Here is a 12,167-nt window from a genome sequence, read left to right on the forward strand (position 1 = left end):
AAGCTTACGAAATACTTAATAGAGAATAGTTACTATAACATTAAGGAATTTTTTGAAAATTAAAATATGTTACAACATAAAAATGTTCTCATAGCAATATAGGTATTAAGATTTATAAGATTATAAGTATTAAGATTTTTAGTTATTAAGAACTATATTTGCAGTGCCCTTACAGGGTTCATAGCTGTGCTATACCTACTGAAATGTACCAACTTATGTACCTATGATAGCAATAAAGAATTACTGATTACTGATTACTGATGATAGCGCGAGCGAGTTATAGTTCATCGCCAAACTATGAATCGTACGCTCTCTCTTTTATTTACACGGGAGAGACAATCTTTTGTTCACTTCTATAGTCGATAGCTCATAGCTTACACACTTTGCCTGTTTGTCATAAATACATATCTGGCTGGTTTATGATAATTCCTTGGATGTGACTAAGATACAATTAAGACATATGCCTATATGTGAAACAGATTTTTTGTTAAGGACGGAAGGGCAAAGTTAAAAGTCATAGTAAAAAATCACAGTTGACAAGACAAATACGTGTTAGGTACCAGATAAGAGCCTATCCTTTATAAGTAAGTTTCGTGGAAAAATAACAAAAAAATGTGGTGAACATTAGTCAATATCATGTTTTGTTTATTACTTATTTAATTCAAAATTGAACGGCATTTTTAGTTCATAAATATAATCCACCAAATGATGAAATAAATATCTGTCCATAAAGATGGTTTAGTTCCTAAATACCGTCCGTAAAAAGGAGATTACGATAAAAGTTCACTGAATAAGAGTACATTTAGTGCATAGACGTCACACCAAAAGTGTAAAGCACGGTATTAGTACTTACCTACTTATTTGATGGCTAATATACGATCAAACAAACATTACTTTATTTCGGCGCATGAATTGGTTAACTGCAGAGTTTTTATTATTTTTCACCACACCAACTGGTAATAGTTATTTGTTATACAAGGGGGCAAAGTTGTATTTTAACGCCGAGTGTGAAATTGAAACTACTAAAAAACTACAACGCAAAAAATGCGTTTATCACTGCTTCCAGTAGTTCCACAGGTGGTAAATCATCTTTATTACTAGATTCACCTACTTTTATCAGTTTTAAAGCAGTTAATTTGACTTTATTCAAGGTCAAATTACTTTACCCACTAGTGGATAAAATGCGTTTTTACCCGCTGGTATTAAAGGAAAAAACACGTGTTTCCGAGCTAGTGAGGGGAAAAGATTAATTTTGCTGTTCGAAAACGGATAGCAAAATTGCATTTTATCCACAAGATTGCAAAAGTTTTCATACAAATTTTAACTTGCAGCCTTGAGCTGACTGGTAGAATTTACCTATAAATAATTGTTTTGAATCATAAATATTGAACAGATTTCTAGATTTGATTTCGTTTTCTGTTTTATACTTAGTCAGCATTTTGTTCGTGTTGGTGTGGTGAAAAATTTTGTGTTTCACTCGGCGGTGAAGTTTGTTTAACCTTTCGTGCCTTGAAAACCTCGCAACGCTCAAGATTCCACTTTTTGAACCACTCGCTACGCTCGCGGTTCAATATTGGAATCTTTCGCTTGCTCGGGTTTCAATATTGGCTCGTGCGGTTAAACAACAATTTTGCCCCCTGGTAAAACAAATAACTATTGTGGCTAATATACGAGCAAACACACTTTTACGAGTATAGGTATATAAAAGGAATAAAATATCTATTATCACCTCAAATAATTTACTATGTTAGGTAACTGAGTAACTTTCTGTATGCTATTAGGCTTAGAATAAATTTAAAAGTGGAAAATGTCTGCCTTGCGTGAGTTCAAGTCTCACCCAAGGCAGACATTTTCCACTTTTAAATTTATTCTAAGCCTAATGGCATCGATTGCAGACGTTTCTGCTAATCAAAAGTTAAAATTTCTGTATGCTGTCTGGCATTAAGTCCGCCTTTTGTACTATAAGTTTTCTTTCTTTGTGTACAATGAAGATTAAATAAATAAATAACTTTTACAGTGAAAGCTACCCCAAAACCATAAAAATATTTCAAATATTTGGTTGATTTAAGAGTTTTTTTTTTCATTTTGTAACTCGCTACAATATTTTGGTTGTGACTTCTATGGGCTGAGGGTATAGTGACCTAAGCGCTAGTAAACTCTTATTATGAATACGGAGATAAATTAATTATCTTATGAGGAAATTTATAAGTTTTGTAATTTAAAAATAAAACATTAGGACTTTTACATAAACTTGCAAAGTTACATTTCAAGAACGAATTCCAATAAAATAATATCGATCTTAAAAGTAAAGAGGGTTCAGCATAAATAGGATTAAGAATACAGTTTTTGGGCATGTTATTAAATACACAGCTGCTGGATCTTCAAATAAGTAAAATAAGAAGAATAAAACACTTAACCCTTGAAAAATTGAGCCCTTAATAAATTGGCGTAAAAACACCTACTTCTAAACATCACCATTCGATTTTCTCATGACACCATCATTTATTAAAATAAACTATGAACATCTCCAACGCAATGTAACGGATGAACCGATTTAGATCAAATATGACTTAGAACCATTTCTAGAAAACCTGCTTGCAAGTAAAAATTCCTTCCAAATCGGTAAACTACCTACATCCATTCAAGTCAAAGAGGATCGAGTATTATAGAGAGTTACTGTCAAAGTAAAATCTGTAATCACAGTGCATAGACTGCCATCTCTCGACACAAGCTTAAAACTTTTGAACCTCAGTTTTGACAATTTGGCCCATATTGTTAGCTTGATATGTGTTAAAATGTCAAATATTAATATTAGCGCCATCTAGCCGAGCGTTCCCCAAAAGTGTAACGCCATCTAGGCCACCGTACCTTTTTCTCTAGGGCTTTGAGGTACGTTTTTTCTGTCTATACGGAGTTACATATGTCTTTGATTCAAGTGCTACGATGTCACATGCAGCTTACGTATAAAATCCATCTTTTTGCCGACAATTAAAACTTAGTAAAAAGCACTGTGGCCCATCAACAGCGAGGCGATGGAAACTAACTAAAGATAGTCTCTCCCGTGTAATAGTTATTATATACAAGGGGGCAAAGTTGTATTTTAACGCCGAGTGTGGAATTGAAAAACGAGCAAGTGAAAGGATTCTATAGTTGAACCACGAGCGAAGCGAGTGGTTCGAGAATAGAATCCTGAACTTGCGAGTTTTTTAACACACGAGAAGTAAAATACATTTTGCACCCGAGTGTAACACAACACTTTTCCCCTCACTATAATGAGGAAACTACAACGCAAATAATTTATAAGAAAAAAAAACCGTCGCCTTTCGGGTTCTGGTGAAAGCTACTTGCGAATGTTGGATTATGTAAAAATGTGTAAGTATTTTTTAAAACTGCTTTTAATGCTTTAATTATTAGATGGCAACACAAATGAATATACGTATAACGTTAAGGTTTGAAGAGTTTCCTCAATTCCTCATGAATCAGACTATATTATAAGAAATCGAAGCTTGACAAACTTTGACTTCAAAACTTATGCTTAACAAACATAACTAAATAAATGTCACTGTTCTGAACTTAAATGCATGCTTTTCTTACAAAAATACCAAAGTCACTATGAGTGTGCCGTTCAGGTTTGAGGAGTTTGGTTCTGGCCATCATCAGCAGTTCCACTGCACCAAATGTCACTGTTCTGGACGAAAGTGCATGCTGTTCTTATAAAAATACCAAAGTCACTATAAGCGTGCCGTTCAGATTTGAGGAGTTCGGAACCGATTCTGACCATCATCAGAAATTCCACTGCACCAAATGTTCTGGACGAAAGTGCATGCTGTTCTTATAAAAATGGCAAAGTCACTATAAGCGTGCCGTTCAGATTTGAGGAGTTTGGTTCTGGCCATCATCAGCAGTTCCACTGCACCAAATGTCACTGTTCTGGACGAAAGTGCATGCTGTTCTTATAAAAATACCAAAGTCACTATAAGCGTGCCGTTCAGATTTGAGGAGTTCGGTTCTGACCATCATCAGAAATTCCACTGCACCAAATGTCACTGTTCTGGACGAAAGTGCATGCTGTTCGTATAAAAATACCAAAGTCACTATAAGCGTGCCGTTCAGATTTGAAGAGTTCCGTTCTGGCCATCATCAGCAGTTCCACTGCACCAAATGTCACTGTTCCGTACCTAAATGCATGCTGTTCCTTTAAAAACACAAAAATCACCATATGTATGCCTTTCAGATTTGAGGAGTTCCCTCGATTTCTCCAGGATCCCATCATCAGAACTGGGTTCTGAGAAAAATGGGACCAATCTGTATGCATATACATTCAATCAAAAAAAAAATTTTCAAAATCGGTCCAGTAACGACGGAGATATCGAGGAACAAACATAAAAAATAAAAAATAAAAAAACATACAGACGACTTGATAACCGTCCTTCTTGAGATACGAGTATGAGGCGACGGTTAAAAATGCGTTTATCACTGCTTCCAGTAGTTCCACAGGTGGTAAATTATCTTTATTACTAGATTCACCAACTTTTATCAATTTTAAAGCAGTTAATTTGACTTTATTCAAGGTCAAATTACTTTACCCACTAGTGGATAAAATGCGTTTTTACCCGCTGGTATTAAAGGACAAAACACGTGATTCCGAGCTAGTGAGTGGAAAATGCGTTTATCACTGCTTCCAGGTGCCTGCTGTCTGCTTACAGGTGGTAAATCATCTTTATTACTAGATTCACCTACTTTTATCAATTTTAAAGCAGTTAATTTGACATAATCAAGGTCAAATTACTTTACCCACTAGTGAATAAAATGCGTTTTTACCCACTGATATTAAAGGACAAAACACGTGTTTCCGAGATAGTGAGGGGAAAAAGAAAAAAAAAGCGAGCGATTGTGAATAGCTCAGCGACGATCTATAACTCGCTCGCGCTATCGTCGGGTCTCTTTTGTTTACACGGGAGCGACTGTCTTTTGTTCATGCCTATCGCAGTTCATTACTCGCTTTTGGTGGGACCAGTGGCTTACATAGTCGATGAATAGATACGTGTTACATTTCCATTGTAACAAAGCAATGTGAGCTATATACCCTGGTTAATTATTAGTAGATTAATATTAAATATCTGGGCGACCGAGCTTCGCTCGGTTCTATTTTAATATATCACGTCTTTAGATAAAAAAAAAACTCTTATAAATACAAAAACAAAAAAAAAGACAAAAAACAAAAACTTAATTTCTGACCGGGATTCGAAACCCTGACACCTACGATCTATCTGCGTACATTAGACCGACCTCGTGCGACTGAGCTAAACGGAATCGATGCGCGCGCGGCGAAATTAAGGACCATATTTTACGTTTACAAATGCGAAAGAAAAACTCATGAAAACTCGAAAATTCGCGTTTTCCGGGATCTAAGGCTACGCTAGATCGATTTTTCACCCCCGAAAACCCCCACAAAACAAATTTCAGCGAAATCGTTAGAGCGGTTTCCAAGATCGTCGGTATATATAAATAAATAAATAAATAAATAAATAAATAAATAAATAAATAAATAAATAAATAAATATACAAGAATTGCTCGTTTAATAGTATAAGATATGTGGCAATGTCTTCCCTGATGGTTGTTTTAAATTAAATAGTTTTCCGAGCTTCCTCGTATTTGAAATTAGATTTATATTGGGTTTAGTAAAGTATAACGGAGCTGACAGGTGCAAAATTGTTTGCCGCTTTTTTAATCAAAATGTTCAATAATGAACTGGCAATATATTGTTAAATTATATAAGCTTTCATTAGGTATCATATCGCCTATTTATTTTGGAGTAAATCAATTATTTTTATTAATAGATGTTTTAAAGAAATACCTACTTAAGAAACACATTGGGTTGGTATTATTTAACCGCTTAGTGTGCCACAATAATCGCATAATCACCTTTATTATAGTGGCACGCCAAACTTTGTTCTTTCAAAGTTACAAATTGTAGAGAGCAGATTTAGCATAGGCGTAAAAACATATCTTATAAAACATTCTAAAAAATATGGCAGACATTTAAAGGCCTAAATAAAACCCACTTTTATATTGTAATATTAGCGTCAGACATCTATTTAATGTATGCAATGTAATTTTGAAATTGATATAAAAATTGCCTATTGCAAATAGTTTGTGCATATTTATATTTGCAAAATATTTTGTAATCCCATATATTTTGCCTAAAATTTACAGCATATATACACAATTCAATAACGATTAGTCGCAGATATATACCAAAAATGATAGATAGTACCTCAATAGAATTAACACTAAGTGTATTAATTACACGCAAATTAGTCTGAGGGAAATTATAAAAAAAATGTTAGCAAATATTTGATAATAAACACAAAAACATTTTCTCAATTTCATTCAACCATATTACTTAATTGTATTTCGCATTGTTAGTTTACAAACATAACAAAAAAATCTATCTAAAACATTAGTAATAATTTGAGATTGCTGTACTTATTCATAATTATTATTTAATGCTACGTACTAAAACCTTCTTAGCTGATATTGTTACTAATTACTATTGTTCCATTAAATCCATTAAGTCTTTCAGGTTTAAGTTCTTAAGGCCCTGGAGTGCCAGCGCATACTGGCTCTTCAAGTAATGTTGCTGCAGATAATTGACACATGAGATGAGGGTCATATTACATATATGTACATAAAAGTAGCGGATCAACATTGCCATACGGGGCAATGTTGCCAGGATTCGGGGTAAGCTGCCAGAAGAAGGCGATTTGGGGCAAATTTTCCACGTTTATTTTTAGGTTTAGTTTGTAATTACATTAAGTAAGACTCAGTTTTATTGTTGTTTATATTACTTGTTGTTAGTTTGATAAAATATAAATTTCATTGTTAGTTAATAGTTCCTAATGTCATATTTGAAATACGTATTTTAAATTAAGCTGATAGTCATCCCATAAATTAGCTATATTTAAGATTTTCTTTGCTTCCTGTTATTCTAGTCTAACTACACCCTAGAAGAATCCAGGCTAGTTAGTTTGTGAAACAGTCTACTTAGAATAATTGAGCTTAATAGAGCACTCAAAAATAGAGCTTTCTAATCTAAAATTTACATTTCAAGACTCACTCTTAGACCTAGCCTGCTTAACTAGTTGTAAATGTTGTTGAGGCTTCGTTGTTGTAGTATAACACATAGACTTGACTATTTGGAGTACGCCTCTTGTCTCTAGATGGACAACATTTAACCCGATCTTATGGTAACGTACCGTGAAATTGACCAATAGTGATGGTAGTTAAACATGTATTAATCGTCGCCATCAAAGAATAGGCACTGGTCCCACCAAGAGCGAGTAAGCTACGATACATCAGCGATAGATACGAACAAAAGATAGTCGCTCCTGTATAAATAAAAGAGACAGCGAGCGATTTACAGTTCATCGCTCGGCGACGATCTGTAACTCGCTCGCCTGTCATCGCATCTTTTATCATCGTATCTATCGCGGATAGCTCGTAGCTTACTCGCTTCTGGTGGGACCAGTGCCTAACAATACCCACTAGTGTTTTTGAAATCAAAATAAGCTTTAGGATACTGTAATTGCTGACATTTACAGCTAATAGTCTAAGCCACTGAATGGTCTATTTCACGTTACTTGTGATATAAGTTTGTATAAGTATTAATAAGTTGACTACGAGTACTTAGTGCTTATTTTAGTTTCCTGATTTGTTATATGTTATAATAGCGATTACCGTAAGCACAGGCGTAACAGTAACAACAAATAGACAATAAACTGCACAACAATAAGTAACCTAATGTAATTCCCATTGTATCAATTAAAGCAGTATTATATTGTGCCAAAATAACATTTAAAAATTATGCGCAACAAACACTGTAAACCGACGTGATGAGAAATAAACCTACTTATATATTGAAGCCTTCTGGCCCTTTTCTCGAAGCTACAAGTAAGCAAAAGACAACTCCAAATTATAACGGGGGTGTTCACAGGCCATAAGGCACTGGTCCCACCGCGAGCTAGTAAGCTATGAGCTATCGGCTATAAAAACGAACAAAAGATAATCACTCGCGTGCAAATAAAAGAGACACGGCGATGTTTATAGTTACTCGCCCAGCGGTGAGCTATTAAAATCGCCGTGTCTCTTTTATTTGCACGGGGGTTCGTATCTTCTGTTCGTTTTTATAGCCGATAGCTCATAGCTTACTAGCTCGCGGTGGGACCAGTGCCTTACGGGGTCAAAGGAATTTTGGTCAAGATGGGACACGCTGACAACACTGATTGTCGCATGTGTGGCGAAGAGGAAGAGAGCGTCAGACATCTTATGGGTGAATGTCACGCCCTCGCCAGACTATAAAGAACTTTGGAGCAGGTTACCGGGTGCCAAAGGACTTCAGAGAGCTACATCCATGAGCCTCATTATCAGATACGCGTGTGGAGATGGACGAGAAGCTCCTGAATAGCTGAAGGATCTTAGGATCGTAGGGGGGTAATCGCGTAAAAGGTCTCGATGGGTCGAAGTGAATCCGTAAGGGCCCCCGCAGATTTAAGATAAGATAAGATACAATTTACAAGTGGAAGTCAATGTCTAATATGACAAGTTGGAAAGAGACTTCCGCTTGTGACTTGTAACTTTCAGCTTTGAGAAATGGGCCACTGGTTACATTTTTTCATTACTTTAGGTTAGGTACTAACATAGCTGGGCATTAACTCGTTAATCCGTTAATCGTTAATTAACGAAGTTAACATTTCGGTTAACGGATTAACTTTTAAGTTAACTTTAAAAAATGTTAACGGATTCGTTAACTTCCGTTAAATTTCATCGAGTCCGTTAATCGTTAATCCAGCACCCCAAGCGGCTCGCTGCGCCGCGAAAACCACGTTCTGACTGCTACTGTAAAAGCCCGTAGTACGGCAAAACCTAGGTTTTATCGGTAAAAGCAGATCCGTCGGTTATAAACAGACCAATTGGCGATTTTGGATCACTTATTTGAGATCTCCTAAATCTTATAAGACGTGCTAGATCGATCACTAACCTGGGAATAGAGTGCAATCATCAGGCATGACAGACAAATCGCGCAACCGACGCATCGAGTTAGAGTCCGGCGCGGGCCTTAGATTACTCTACCATGCAATTTATCGTGGCCCACAGCATCGAGTTGTCGTCTCAAATCTCAATCTGAAGAACCGACGTACCACGATCGCGACCGCATGAATGACCCAATAATTACCAATCCGAAGTAAAACCTAGGATTTATCCAACCAACGGCGGTAAAAGCCCGAAGAAGCCGTAATTATTACATTTCGGTTGTTTACCGATTGGCGTCACAGGTTTAAATGGTTTTTGGTGGATACTTAGTAAATACAAATACATAATACCTACAGTGAAGTCCTATTTTTATGACGTGTTAACGGATTATCGATTAACTTTAACTTCCGTTAAATCTACCGAAATGTATCGCTTTAACGATTAACGAAGTTAACTTTTTAAGTAACGGATTAACGATTATCGAAGTTAACTATTTGATTAACGGTGCCCAGCTATGGTACTAAAATGGAAACACAATCAGCTTTTGTGATTTGTTTTCCAATACTTAATAATTTGCATGGTTGTGTTGTGTGTTATTATTTTTTCGAAATAGTGACGAATTGTAAAGTCAGAAATTGTTATTTCTGGTTACGTCTGTTACATCTAGATGTACTGAATATCTAATGTTAAGATTATTTCAATATTTTACTAATATGCCTTCTTGAAAAACCCTGGCAGCAGTTGAATCGACCGACGCCTAAAAGTATTCATTGACTCTTTTCGACTTATGTTCAAAAGCCTATTACCTATATGTCGTCATTAAATTTAATATACAATAAAATTATCTATGTTAATTTGTGACGTTATCTGGGTAAAGGACCTTATTGTCGATGGCGCTTACGGCGTTAATGAGCGATGTTCGTAAACAAATACGACGCCGCGGGACGTAAGCGCCATCGACTATAAGGTACCTTTACGCAGATAACGTCTTATTTTATAATCATTCAATGACTTTTATTGTGAACGTAAAATATTGCCAACTTATTTTATCTTTGCCCAATAAAAGTTTAATCCATCTTTTTTGTGACACTATTTACTGGGTAAAGTTACCATAAGGAGGGCAAAGTTAAAATCTAGTGTGATTTAGCCTGAGTACATTTGAAAGAAATTGTATTTTAAGTATGTACCTATTTATTGGCTATAGTTTTCCATGTAAAAAGGTTATTTTATGGAAACATAATTAAATTATGTTTTAAAATTGTACTTATAATGGCTGTGAACTGTTACTGTTAATTAGGTCAAACGTGGCTTGGCGATATTTAGTTAAATAAACGTACCTACCTGTATAAATAATGTTCTCATTTCTTAACTTTCCAATTATGTAGTGTTTCCCAACCAAGACTATACTTTCCTTACACCTACTGTTTTAACCCTTTGAACGCCAAGAACAACTAAAGTGGTCGTGTGCCGACGCGCCCACCACGCCAATAACGGCAACAACCAAAGTGGTTATAGCGGCCGCTGTCAAAGCAATCATCCTGCTGGTGCTGACAGACAAGGTTCATGTTCGTCATTTACTAGTAGGGGTATTGGCGTGTTGGCCTCATCTTGAAGCGAGAAGCAAAACGTTCAACAGGTTAAAGATTATAAAATTATCGATAAGTCGATAACAATGAAGAGGTCGTTTTTCTTTACAGAAATTACGAGTATGAAATTTAACATACATACATACAATCACGCCTGTATCCCATAAAGAGGTAGGCAGAACACATGAAACTACTAAAGCTTCAGTGAAATTTAACACGATTTAGTAAGGTACAGCGGGGCAAATGTAACTGGCCCATATGTTTTAAAATGTTTGTTTGCATTTTTAAATAGTGTCCACCGGTTATATACTCGTATGGTATGCGTGTTCAGTTGATACATGTAGAACTCAACATCATAGTGTAATAATGGAAAAAATGGATCAGTTACAATCGCCCCCCCCCCCCTCGAGATTTGTCCTGCTGTACCTTACGTTTTATGAGCATTATTTCATATTCTGATATCTGTTATGTTATATCGGCCATGACTAATGAATACTGATGACCACGAAAAAAAAACAATGGAAAAGAAATATAACATGGGAGAGATAAAGTAAACAACACGATACAAATGATATCCATTTATCTTATGTAAATAAATAAACGATTGACATTTTGTATTTCTACAAACGGTTCTAATCTATCGTAGTGATATTACATTGATTCACAACAAATGTAACACTAGGCAGCAACGTGTGAACAACATTATGGCCAAATTAACCCCTACAACGCCGTGGACGTATAAAGACGTCAAGCTTGTGTCGCTGTGTAGCTGTGTACCGTCAAAAGTGACAACTTTACCTTGTAAAAAAGACTTTAAAATGCTAAAAAAGGACTACATTAGTATCAGCATGATACGCGCCCGGTCTCTTCTACATAACAAACACATTATAATTATGTATGTATGACATGATCAAGTCCAAATTGGTGTTTATAAAAGAATAAACCTTACGATTTTTTTTATTTCGTTGCAAAGTTGTCAATGTTGACGGACTGAATACAGGAGTTTTCAGAAAATAAGTAATACGTTTATTTTTAAACATTTCGCCGCCACGTCAATTCAATATTGAAGTGTCATAAAGACCTTGTTAAATTTAAACAAGCTTTCAAAAATATCAAGTAGTAGCGCGTAGTGCACGCAATGTACAACAAATTACAACACAGCTAGAAATGGGAAAAATTGCACGAAAGAGAATCTCACTGAAACGAGTGAGATTATGTTTCCTGGCAGAATGTATATCAAATCAACGGCGGCGGCGAAAAAGTTAATTAAAAAGCTTTAATTAAGCACAAATTGGATTAGAATAATAATATATTTTATAAAACCTTTCAGATTTTTCTGAAAACACCTACATTTTGATTTTATTCTGATTTGTCGTTTAATTTAATGTTCTAAATTCAAATAGCATTAACAGCAAGACCAGAAAAGCAGTTCATACATAGCGACCGTTGCAAGCGACGACTCTCGTGTGAAAGCGCCAGAACCCCATAAAGATTTATACCCAAAACATGATTAAATCTATCCCCACATATAAAAACTTCCATACAAA

This window comes from Leguminivora glycinivorella, chromosome Z (genome assembly GCF_023078275.1).
Source record: "Leguminivora glycinivorella isolate SPB_JAAS2020 chromosome Z, LegGlyc_1.1, whole genome shotgun sequence".
Lineage (NCBI taxonomy): Eukaryota > Metazoa > Arthropoda > Insecta > Lepidoptera > Tortricidae > Leguminivora > Leguminivora glycinivorella.